The following is a 12,394-nucleotide window of genomic DNA, read 5'->3' as shown; positions in this document are numbered from 1 at the left end:
AGGCAGATAGCCAAGGCGGCTCGTGAGAGGGGCTGAGATCAGAGCCAAGGCTGCAGAAGGAGATCTGCCACATAAAGGCAGAAAAAGGAAAAGGTCTGCTCTGAACCCTAAGGTGCTCCTTAAAGCCTGCTGGGTTGAGTTCTCGCCCTCCCTTGACCTGGGCTTCTATAGACTGGGCAAGAGCTTTATTGAGATGCCTGGTTTAGAATCACAACTTTGCATTATAATGGGTTTGGTTAAGTCTCATTGATAGAAATAGCATGCAGGTGTATGGAGCCCCTTGGATTGATTGATAGGCCTCTTACAAGCTGTCATTCAGGAGACTCTTCAAGTTCCCTCATTGGATGAGATTTTGGTCAGGTTTTCTCTAAACCATTTGCTTTTTAAAAACTCTCTATTGTCCTTTAGGATTAGTGCCACTGTCCTTCAGACTGAGCAAGATGGAGCATTCCAGTGTCACTCACAAGTCAGTCAAATTGTGACAAAAGGCAGTCCTTCCTGTCAGGATCTTGGGGAGGAGTGGAGACTCCCAGCGGGGGCTCCTTTTACAGCACTTAATGCTGTAGTTCTGAAAAGAAAGAGTGGGAGGGAGCAGGAAATTGGACTTAAGTCACCTCCAAATCAGGACAGAGTTCAATCCTAACTTGTGTTTGTTTATAAAATAACTCTATAAGTAATTCCCACTGTTTCCCATTTAACCTCTTGGACACATGTTGTTCGACCTACTGAGGAGTTTTCTTGGAGTTGTTCATAAATGTGCTGAGTTTGACACCAACAGAAAGGAATTTGGGGTCAGTATTAGTATTTTAAACTGAGGCTTTGGGGATTTATAAAAGATGTTTCTGATATGCTAAAACAGCTGGGAAAGCCTTTGAGATGTGTAGCATAAGCGAGAGGCTTCCTAATTTGTATTGCAGGTGAAGAAAAACAGGCCTGGGGAGATTGGCTGACTTTCTCCTGTACCTTTAGAACTCTTGATAACATCTTACAGTCCTGAGGCACGGAACTACTAGAGGGGAAAGCAAACCCCTCGGAGCTCCCCAGACTACTACAAGTTAAAGCTGCTCTTGAGGGGGATCCCCTGTCTCCTCCAGTCCCAGCTGAGGGTGTTTCCATCTTCTGCAGATAAAAAGAGACATTCGAGGTCATTAGCCCAATTCTTCTCTGTGAGGTGGGGCTGGGATTGGCAGCTGAGCTATTCTGATGACCCAGAAATTACATGTATTCATTTCTTTCTTTTTAGATAAAAGCATTTCTATTCCAGTTTTTCTATGGCTTTTTTTCAAGAGAAGAGGGGGGGAAAAAAGTCCAACATCTTTGGTAGCAGACTCTCCTTTTCTATGTGCAGTCTTTTATAATCTATCTTGATTCTCAGCCCATACCTTCCCCTTTTTTTGTACTTTGTGTCTTTTAATCACCTAAAGAATCTGACTCAGTGTCCTTCCTTCTGGATCACAGGCTACTCTTCCTTCATCTATGTCTCCCTGGAGGACAGGGAGGGGCCAGAAGTCTTTTTTCCTATGTTGGCTCCTGCCCCGCCAATATAACTTCTTTTTTTCTCAGTTCTCTTTTGGGCTGTTATTCATTCCTGAGGTTGACTTTTTAGAAAACACTTTTATGTAATAACAGGAAAATCTCATAGGTTATCTCATTATTAAAACAGTTAAGAGGGAGTCTCATACATATGTACATATAAATGTTTATATGTGTATAAACATATATATCTACTTGAATGTGTGCTACAAAAGCTCATAGAAAATCTTTCTTTAGGTAATTGTTTTATTTAGTGCAATAAAGAAAAGTCAAAATGAAAAAGAAAAAGTAAGAGCATTCAATAGATTCTTTTAAATAATTTTTCTTTAAAAAGGGGTGGGCAGTTACATGATAAAATATTTTCTACTTGGGTAAAATATTTTCTATATCATATCATATTGAAACTTTTCTTTCTAACTACCTTTTGCATGAGATCTTGGTAAAATAAGAGTAAAATTGATTTCCAGTTGTAAAGGAAAAGAAAATAGCAGTCACAAAGCATGATGAAAGTCATTCAAATATGAAGAATATTGATGGAACGGCCAGGACCAAATCCAGTCCCATTTTAAGCTGTGGTTATAGTTTTGACTACAGGTCTCTGAATCATGGGCAGATTTCTTAAGGGAAAAAAAAAATCTGCTCAAGTTCCATTTTCTTTTTTTCCTTTGAAATGTTCTTTTTTTTTTTTTTTCTTTCTGCTTTTCATCCCACACTCAAATATGTTCAGTTTTACCTAATGTCTGAAGGTTTATATAAAACAATGAATTCCACAATCTGTAGTCTCCTTTAAATTGGCACTTCTAGCTTCTCTGATATGCCAGGTACTGAGTTATGTTTAGAATGTTATATTGCCATTTAGTTTTTCACCAAATACATAGGTGATAGGAAACACATAATTTGAAACAGTTACCAATAGAAATATAACTTTCTTCTTACATTGGATGCTTACTTCTTTGATTTATTTACCTGTGAATCTGGGTAGATGAAATATCACTAGTAGAAATTAAACTCACAAACTTAACTTCAAAATGTCAATGTCTATCTGAATTCTGAAAATCTTTGTGTTACCTTTCTTATTCTTCTATGGCTGTAAGAGAGAAAGGAAAGGAAGACATTTTCTGAAAAATTCCAAATAAACCATGGGTGAGAGGAAGCACTACCCTTATGTTGCGTTATGTAAGACAATAGGACAATGTTGCTCTAGTGCATTGCATTATAGAAATATAAATCTGTGTTTGTATGAATATGTAATAACAAATTCCACTATTACATATAATTATGATGCACCCATAAAAAAGACAAAAAATATTCATATTAGAGGTACCAAAGTATTATCTCTTAAGACTCTGTAAGGTTTTAGATCCTTGTTATATATCACCTAAGTTGGTCCTCAAACACAACCATAAGAATTGTGGAAGTTTTCACATTCTAAGGACACACCCATCAAACTCCATCAGACTGTAATGTAACCATTCTGTCTTCAGCAGCTTGTTATTTACTTATTAATTTATGTTTTAAATAATCATTGATTGTGTATTGTATATCGGAACTGTGTTATATGTGAGGAATTTAATGCAGAGTTCCTGCAAGAGCTTATAAAATAATGGAGGAGTAGTAATATGTGCAATTACATTCTCACCAAATGTGATTCTAGAATGAAAGAAATGGGGTGATAGGATGAAGAAGTGTTCCTTGAAGAAATCAAATTTGAGGTGTAATCTAAAGGATATGTGAGTATTAACAAGGTAATGGGAGAATGGGTAGCTGTTCCAAAAAGAAGAAATAATACACTTGCTAGCCTTTTGGGGAAGGGAAGCAGAACACATACAGAAACTAAGAAAGCTCATGATGCTGGGACACAGACAGAGGGAGAGATTGTGCAGGTGAAACTTAAGTAAAGCAAGAGCCTTGCAGACCACTGAAACCACAGTCGTGTGGGAGTGACTAGAGAAGGGCATGACTGGAGTGGAACTAGGGTAGTAGTACTAGATTTTGAGAAGAGGTACCAGATGAAGTGTATGTAAGAGGCACAACTGGCCATATTTGGTGAGTGGCAGGGGAGAAGAATTATGGAAAACTAAAAGCTTAGGTGTGAGTGATTCAGAAGCTCAGAAGGTGGTAAAACAGAGTCCTAGTAAGAAGATCAACTCAGAAGGTAACAAGGATGAGATCAGTTCTTTCTGAAAATGTGTTAGAGATGGTTAACAGGCTTTATGATAATGACTCTAAACATCTGGAGAGACTGTGCTGTAAATATACATTTGGGAATTTTAACATTTAAGTAGTGTTTGAAAGCTTGAAGAATGAATGAGATCTTCTGGTGAGAGGATGTCCAATAATAACCATAGTGCCCAGGGATGAAATCCTTATGAATACTACTTTTTAAGGGAAAAGTAGAAAGTAGGAGCATGTTAGGAGAGAGATGTGGGCATTTTGCTTTTTTAAGAGGAGAACTAATAAATTGGGGCAGTGATAGAAGTCACGGGGATGATAAAACAGTATGAAATGTAATAGAGCCATCTTTTAAGACCAGGGAATTAGGGAAAATAGCAATCAGGAGTTCACTAGCATCCAGAGTGAAAGAAGTAGAGTGATAAAGTCAGAAATTTGATTGCATCAGACAGGGAAGTGAATGGGAGATGAAAAGGCAGAAGAGACTAGAGACATGAGAAGTTCATGGGTGTGTGGGGCAGCAACAAGGGAAAGAGTGGTTAATAATGGGAGGTTAATATGTACAAGTTAGGAGGAGCCAATGGGAGTACAAAGGTTGAAGATATAGGAGAAGGAGACAATAACCAAAGAGTAATGATCTGAAGGATAGGCAATGGGCTGAACTTGGTTAGAATGGGGGAATCAAGACTTTGGAAGCAAAGGAAAGAAGATACATGTGGACGATTGACAGTTTGCTTCCTTCTTTTCACTAGGGGTTCCTTCCATTAGACAGGGTTTCTTGCTAGAAAGGACATATAGATGCAATGATACTACACAAAAATATGAGAAGGACGAAGGAGTGGTGATTTTGTGTCACAGAGAGAAAACCATACATAGTTCACAATCAAGATTCACTATGTCCTATCACTGTAACCATGAAAACACACACGCACACATGCCACTTTTAACTTTGCCAAGCCTTTGTATCCTGTGTGGAATAGTGTTACCTTTCTCACAGTTTTGTCATTTGGGTTACTAATAATAGTATATACATTCATTATATTACCAATATCCAACAGGTAAACAGAAACCATTCTCAATAGTTCAAAGGAAGAAATTAAATAAGAAATTGGTTACACAGGTGATGGGGTAGCTGAGAAGCCAACAAAATAATGAAGACAATCTAGAGATTGGATGTAGGAGATAGTCACAACCACACTTACTCTTGGAGGAACAAAGAGAGACAGAGAATGACTTTACTGGAGCTTCAGGTCAAGGGTAACTTGATAAAAGATGGACCCAGGCAGGGTTGGCCCACGCTGGCTGGGACTTTAAGGGTTGACTAATAAAAACTGGAACAAGAGAGGAAGCTCAAATGTTACCAGAAGCATCAAGCAAAGGGGACTGGTCTAGGAATGCTTCCCATTGGTTAAACCAACATGGAAGCCAAGGGAAAAAGAGGTCATGGAAATGTAGTTCCACATGAAACAATACAGCAGGAGAAATGCTTGAACGAAATAGGCAAAGGACAAATCACAGACATGTGACAACTTACCTGGCACAGTGTAAGCACTGAATAAGTGTGACATTCTTGGTTACATCAATCTATTTTAATAAACAGAACTGGTTGTAGTAGTTGGTTGAAAAGCAAGGTAAAATGAAAAGTCAAAGAGTGACATTAGAATAGCAGCTTGTAATATCTGAGTTGACCTTTGGTGCTGCTTATACAACATAGCTAAATTAGCCTCTGTTTGCTGAAATATTTCCAGGGTTTACTCCATGACAAAATGGCAAATATATTTTTTGGGAAACTTTCTGGGAATTTTAGGAATATTTCAATCATGTATTAAATTTCATGAAACCTCTGGCACTGCCCAACCACTCACATTTTACAGCAAGGAAGCAGATGCCTTGTATTCCATTCCCCAGCTCCTGTACCTCGTGGCTATTAATATAATACCACTACCAGCGCAACAGGATATACTGCTTGAAGGATCTTGTCTTTGAAGTAAAATGAAACCCTAAAGCTTTCATTTGCCTAATGAAAACCTCAGCCAGAAAGTTTTCCTCTTTCTGATCACATATGGAGTCTTCTAAGCTCACTTTGGCTTGGGACACCAGATGCTGGCCCTGCACGTGACATTCTCATCCAAATCTGGAGCAGGTGCTAATTATCAGAACAGGAAACAGACACTCAATCCAAAGAAAATTCCTCCCTTGGTTACATAGGGAGGGCAGTTCAGTGATGAATTATAAAAGGATCCTTATTAGTTTATTGCCTGAAGTTCTAGTCTATACAGGTTATTATCTTCTTCCTGGCCTGTGACTTCTTCAGTACTTGGGCACAAACATTCAGATCTCACATAAGATGGAGATAGGTAAATATGGATGTGATTTTCTTTCAATCTAAAGGTGTTTTTCATTAAAGGGCGACATTAGAACCACTCTAATAACCAGTATAGTAAGAAGAAAATTATTCCAAGTGGATCTGAGCAAACGGGCACTAACACAGATGTTTCTGTGTGGGAGCCTCTGCCCTTCCTCCCTTTTCCAAATATACAGCACTGAGTGGTGGCTGTCAGGGTCAGGAGAGGAGGAAGTTCTCAGATGCCAGTGCAAAGCAATAATCTTCAAGTGGATGCCATGCCGACAGGGGTATGGTGTTCGTTACCAGGAAGTCAGGAGGCTGAAACTGAGAGTCAAAGAAAGTTAAAAACAAAATCAGTACAAGGGGAAGGGTCACAGAGGGAAGCAGAGACAGAGAGTCAGAAGGAAAACATCTGTAGGCATTGCAAGAGCTAGCAGGGAGAGAGGGGCAGGAAGAATCTGATTTTTCTTCCCCCTGTTGCACGTGGCATGGTTTTGGTATACTCCCATTGTTCTTGTACACTCACAAGTCCAGACTACTAATGTGTGGAAATGAGTCACTCTCTCTAAATTGAAGGCCACCCGGCAACTTACCCCTCTTCAGTGCTATATCAGTGCTTCTTTAACCGGACCCCCAGCCTCCACCCAATAGTTCAGCTGGGGTCTGGACCTTGTGTTCCTGGAACATCAGGGACACACTCTGGCCTCTGTCTCGCTGCATCCTCTTCACCACAGCTTTTTCTGCTATTTCACTGAAAAGGATTTATGTTCATTGACTTCTGAAGGGATTTGGGGAAGTGAACAAAAGCGATGTTTTTTTTTAAAAAATTATTTTTACAGTGGAATGAATCTGACATAACTTTCCTATGAACGTGTATGAGTACACCACAGTGAATCTCAACATCATGTACATCCATCCACAAGACTGGGATCCTGATTAGCATAAGATATATTCCATGCTTGTATAAATAAATCAAAATAGATTCTGCTGTCAAGGATAACTAAAAAGAACAAATTAAAAAATTGTTTTTATCCTTAGAAGCAGAGAAAGGAGTCACACTCTCAATTTCATAGCACATTATCAAGGTACAACCTCTGTTTTTATTGCACTTTATTCTCTCTCTCTCTCTCTCTTTTTTTTTTCCCTCTGTCATCTCTCCCCATTTTCATCCAATCCTTTTTTACAGGCACCTGCACTAATATGATTGATTCTGTTTTTTTAATATGAATGTATCCTCTTAAAATGTAATACTGTTAGGACTTGTTAAAATGTAAATGTTATTGTACTGCAAACTTCTTTCTGCTTCTTTTTTTCCCACTCCATACTGTACTTCTAAGTGCTGGACATATTTCTATGTGTAGATTTATATGTCTAGGATATTCATCTACCACATTCCTCATTATCCATTTATCCACTCTCAATATGATGAATTTGTAGGGTGTCTCAAAATCTCTTCTTCTATAAAAACAGTCATGATGAACAATCTTACACATGTTCCCTTAGGACTCAGTATGAGAAATCCTTTGGGATACATACCCAGCATAAAGATGGCTGGAATTCTGGCTATACACACACATTATTCCCCTCACTACTATCAGATTGTAAAGCAAATATTTAACAATTCTTTTAGACATCTGGTTTCCATTTGACCTCCAAACTACACGAAAATCTCAAATCAATACTCCTTAGCCTCATCTCTCACTGTTCCAAAATTTCCTGTGTAAATTTGCTTCTTCCCACCTGTCGTCTTTTGTAAAACCACATTATGGCCCACAGACATTCTGCTGCATCAAAAATAAGACTGGGCTTACTTCTGAAACATTTGAGTTACCTTTATTAGAATTGATATGGATTGAGATACCACAATATGATTTTTAAAGCCATTACTACTACAAACCTGATCATTAAACAATTGAATTTGAAGTATTTCAAACCATGCTGACAGTCCCAGGTAAGATTACTTTATGCTGAATAATGTGGGTAAAGAATTCAAGTTCATTTCAAAGTCCTCCAATTCTGCATGAAATCCTGCAGCGACTCTTGCAGCATGAACAATCATAGCCTCTTACAAAGATCAGACAATATTGCTTCACTAGCAAAGGAGCAAAAGCTATGAAATATGAGTCACAAATAGTTTTGTTAAGAAATCTTATGAAATTTCTACAACTCTTTCATTTTAATAGCCTTAAAATGTTGGCATTTGTTGGTGGCAAGTATAAATTCCCATTTATAAATCCTGAGTAAAAAGACTAAACTAAAAGCTCTCCTGGTTTTCCTCCAACTTCAATGATGGCTGCTCAGCCATCTTTGCAGGCTTCACCTACTGTACTGCTGAGCCTTACCTTCTTTCTATCAGCATCTTCTCCTCTGCTTAATATGACCTCCTTAGAGGTAGTGTCTCTAGAAGTAATGTAATACAAAGTCCATCTCCTTAACTTTTCCTCTTCCCTTCTTCTCTGCCTCTCTCTATTAGGATACCCTTCCACATAAAGTGCACATTCTATAAAAGCAAGGTTCTTATCTGCCTTGTTGATCTGTGTACCTAAAACAAAAAGGATGACTATTGAACTGAATGGCTAATGCTAAAGGGAATTCTGGTGGTTTGTTCAGACAGAACTTTAATGATAGAAGAGGCACCATAGACCCTAACCACTTCTCTTCACAATGTTCTTAAGAGAGATATTCTTCAAATTGACAATAGTACAGGAACTACACAATCTCTCTATTGTCAACTGGACTTGTGCCCAGATCCCAGTGCAAAGCTCTATTCTTGAGTTCTGAGGAAACTCTATTAAATCCTAACCTAAATCCTGGAATATTTGCATATTCTGGCTGCCATCATAGAATCATGGGATACTAAAAAGAAGAGAGGATATATATTTAAGATGGAAGGAATTAAGAGGCCAGGACTACCTCCTTATGTTATTGTCAGGGTATCCAGTTGGGGTTCAGGTCTTTGGTATCTGGAACAAAAATTGAGCAAGACACACACAAGTAATAGGCAAAGTGCAGATTCATTGAAAGCAGCAGTAAGGGTAGCACTCTGTAAGGTAGAGTGGAGTGGGCCAAGTGAAAAAGAGAGACTCAAGGCCTCTGGAAATTAGTGTCTAATATGCCAAAGCTGTGAGACGTTCTCTTTCCCATATGAACCAGATTAAAGATCTTACCCCATTTGCTCCCACTGGTTACCTTATGATACATTATTACCATATTTTCCCCTATTGGTTACTTTAGACAACTTAATTAGAATGCTGCCCAATTCACCCCCAATGGTCATTTTAAAATACCAAATCTGTGGGTATTTGGGGTAAGTCCTCAGTGACCGGAGTTGTCATGGTAATGGGACTTACTGTAAATAAAGACATGACTTGTCTTCCTGTCTTGTTCATCCTCCACCATCATGGGGTCCCTGAACTCCTGCCTAACACTTATACTTCAGCCTTATAGAGCAAGGAGGAAGAAGAGCAAGTCACATCCTAGGATGACTTTCAGTGCACTATGGACCCTCTCATGAATAACCATGGCCATGGATGGCCTAGAATCAGACAAATCTGTTAATCTTGTATGCTTCTTTGAAGAGTTACAGGAATGGGAGTATATAGAAGAGGTGACCAAAAAGGCCTCCTTCCCATATGCTTTCACTTAATCTCCATCTTTTACCCCATTTAGTCATTGCCTGTCCTCCAGCTGTCACTTTGAACTTTAGAGGAGGAGCCGAAGAGATATTTATATAAGCATTTTATAATATTCAAAGCGCTTTTATTACAAAATGATCTCTTTGGATTTTACTACAACCTTGTGTGGTAGACAGGGCAAATACATCATCTTCATTTTAAGGAATAAGAAACTCTTGGTTCCCTGCTCAGGAAGTTTTGCCAGAGCCTTCGGCCAAATGCAGTAAAGTGCTGTCTCCTCTTCTTTTATTCTTCTAATCATTCCTCACAGCTGTCAAGGGGCTGGGACAGGGCTCTCTACAAACAAAGGTATTTGATATATCAATTTCTATGATTGATCCTACTAATTACTTGGGATTTAGGTATTTTGGCTTTATATAGACAGTTCTTCAGAAAAGCCCCAAGGCATATTCTTTATCATTTTTTACCAGCTTTCTACTTCATAACTGATGAGACACAACCAAGAAGGTTCAAACTGAAAAAATAAAAAAAAAAAAAAAATCAAAATCAAAATACACTTATGTGCTGTGGAAGAAAGTAGTGAGTCTATATAGGAGTTTATGGTCTATATAGTCATGATTGAAAATTTAAACTTTACTTTCTTATGTTCATGCAGAAAAGATGAAAGTTCTCCAATTTATACAGAAAAATCCTCAAACTCCCTTGGAGTAATCAAAGCTAATGTCTCTTCTTTGTGAGAAGGAAATCCAAGGCTTAAAATTTTGCAGATGGAGATCCTTAAAACACAGAAATCCTGTCTCCTTGGCATGAGTATTAAATACCTTTTACTTAGATGTGCATTAAGTTGCTTACTTTTAGTTGAAGTTTGAGTTTATACTGGTCTATGCCACACTTTTTGGCTCAACTTGAAGCTAAGGCAACAGGGAATGTGTTTTATCCCTGAAGGATATTACTGTGTGAGACACCCTATAAAAGTTAAATTTATTTAATACTTGCAGCAAGTCAACACTTTTATGATTAATATGGCTATTGACCACAGCCTTTTTATATACTATTTCTAGTTTGTGTTTGGAGATCTTAATAAATCATCTAATTTCACTGAATTTGAGACCCTGCCTAAGAAACTTTGATCCAGTTTATTGAGCCACACACAACAGATTTGCCATAAATAATAATGTTTTATTCATGGCTTTCCCCACTCCACTTAATAAAACATAAAAACAAATGATGGAATAAACTTGGAAGAATAATAGTAAAAGCTGGGTAAATGCTTTCTATCCTAACTAAAATAGCTGTACAGATTTACTATATTTCACACTGCCTTGTTGGAGCTTGAGTGTATGTGTGTGTGTGTGTGTGTGTGTGGTATATATTTTTTCTCTGACACTCAGCAGTCCAGTCATATATGGATGGATCTCATGTATTGTTGATTATCTTTTAGAGTTTCTTACACTTACTGATCTGCTTAATTTGTGATTTTATTGGAAATAGTTAAACAGGTAAATACCTGGAGGAGGTACTGGATGGTTCTATCATAGCCTACTACCACTGATTTACCTTCAATCTCAAATGTTTCTTTCCCGTTATAGAGTTAGTATCTTCTATGTCTACGTACAAAACTTGGACAGGGACCCCAAATAATGCGTGGAGTAGAGCAGCACATGAGTGCAATCAAATTTTCCCACCATGTGTTTACTATTACAGTGGGAGAAAGTTGCAAATCAGAAACAAATAGTGGCAGAGGCTCTCACTATACTAGGAAAAGGATGTGAAAATGCTTTTAACCTAACAATTTGCATTGGTGCAAAAAATAATCAACATAGACCAATAAGGGAATCTTGACATCTATTAGTTTTCTCTTGATTTCAAATTGCAATACGGTAAATAAATGAATGTCATATTTTGAAGTACCTAGCACAAGGGTTATACAAAGAAACATCCAACAAACATTGATTGAATGTGGATGTGTGGCTTTATTATCAATTGAAATCAACTTCTTTGATGTCAAATAATAATCAGAGTTGGTTTCCAAGCAATAATAATTTGTTTTCAAATAGCAACTTGGCACCCACATTGTTTACTTGAAGAAATGTGACTGCTCTCATTATAGAAAGACATTGTCTTGGGCTAGGGATATAGCTCAGTTGGTAGAGTGTTTGCCTCAGAAGCACAAGGCCCTGGGTTCAATCCCCACTACAGCAAAAAAAAAAAAAAAAAAAAAAAAAAGACAGGGCTCTCAAATGCCCTGTGGTACAAGTTTTGTGTGTTAATTATAAAATGAAGGTCATAGAGTTGTTCAAATCACTGTTAGTTACTCAGTGTCAGGCTTCCCTTGTAGACCTATTATCTCTGCAAGTTCTCCACACATGTACACAGTGGGCACATAACACACACTGTGTTCTGCTCTAAGAGTATTGCTTGGAGTTTGATAACCATAGGACTGAGTGTGGGAACTCTTTACCACGGAAGAATATCTCTTATCTGAACTCATGGTAAGACTTAATATTTACACTCAACATTTCCTGGTCACCTTCTAAAAGTAAAAAGGTTTGGACAGGGAAATAAAAATCAACTTCAACTCATTAAATCTTTCTAAAGATCTATGATAAATACTATTATCTATTTACACAAGTGAAGAAATTAATTGTTCAAAGTCACCACATAGCCAGTTTACAATTAGGTTTCTGGAGACACTCAAAGTGGAAGA

The 12,394-nt window shown here is 37.8% G+C and overlaps 1 non-coding gene across 1 annotated transcript; it reads left to right on the top strand.

The window, feature by feature from the left end:
- Positions 1 to 11,812: 11,812 nt before the first annotated feature.
- Positions 11,813 to 11,889, top strand: Trnal-cag (transfer RNA leucine (anticodon CAG)). Its single transcript has one exon. It is a non-coding gene; the product is annotated as a tRNA-Leu (tRNA).
- Positions 11,890 to 12,394: the final 505 nt, after the last annotated feature.

The sequence above is a fragment of the Sciurus carolinensis genome, chromosome 1, assembly GCF_902686445.1.
Source record: "Sciurus carolinensis chromosome 1, mSciCar1.2, whole genome shotgun sequence".
In the NCBI taxonomy this organism is placed as follows: Eukaryota; Metazoa; Chordata; class Mammalia; order Rodentia; family Sciuridae; genus Sciurus; species Sciurus carolinensis.
The sequence above is the reverse complement of the archived record's forward strand: the minus strand, read 5'-3'. Positions and strand labels throughout refer to the sequence as shown.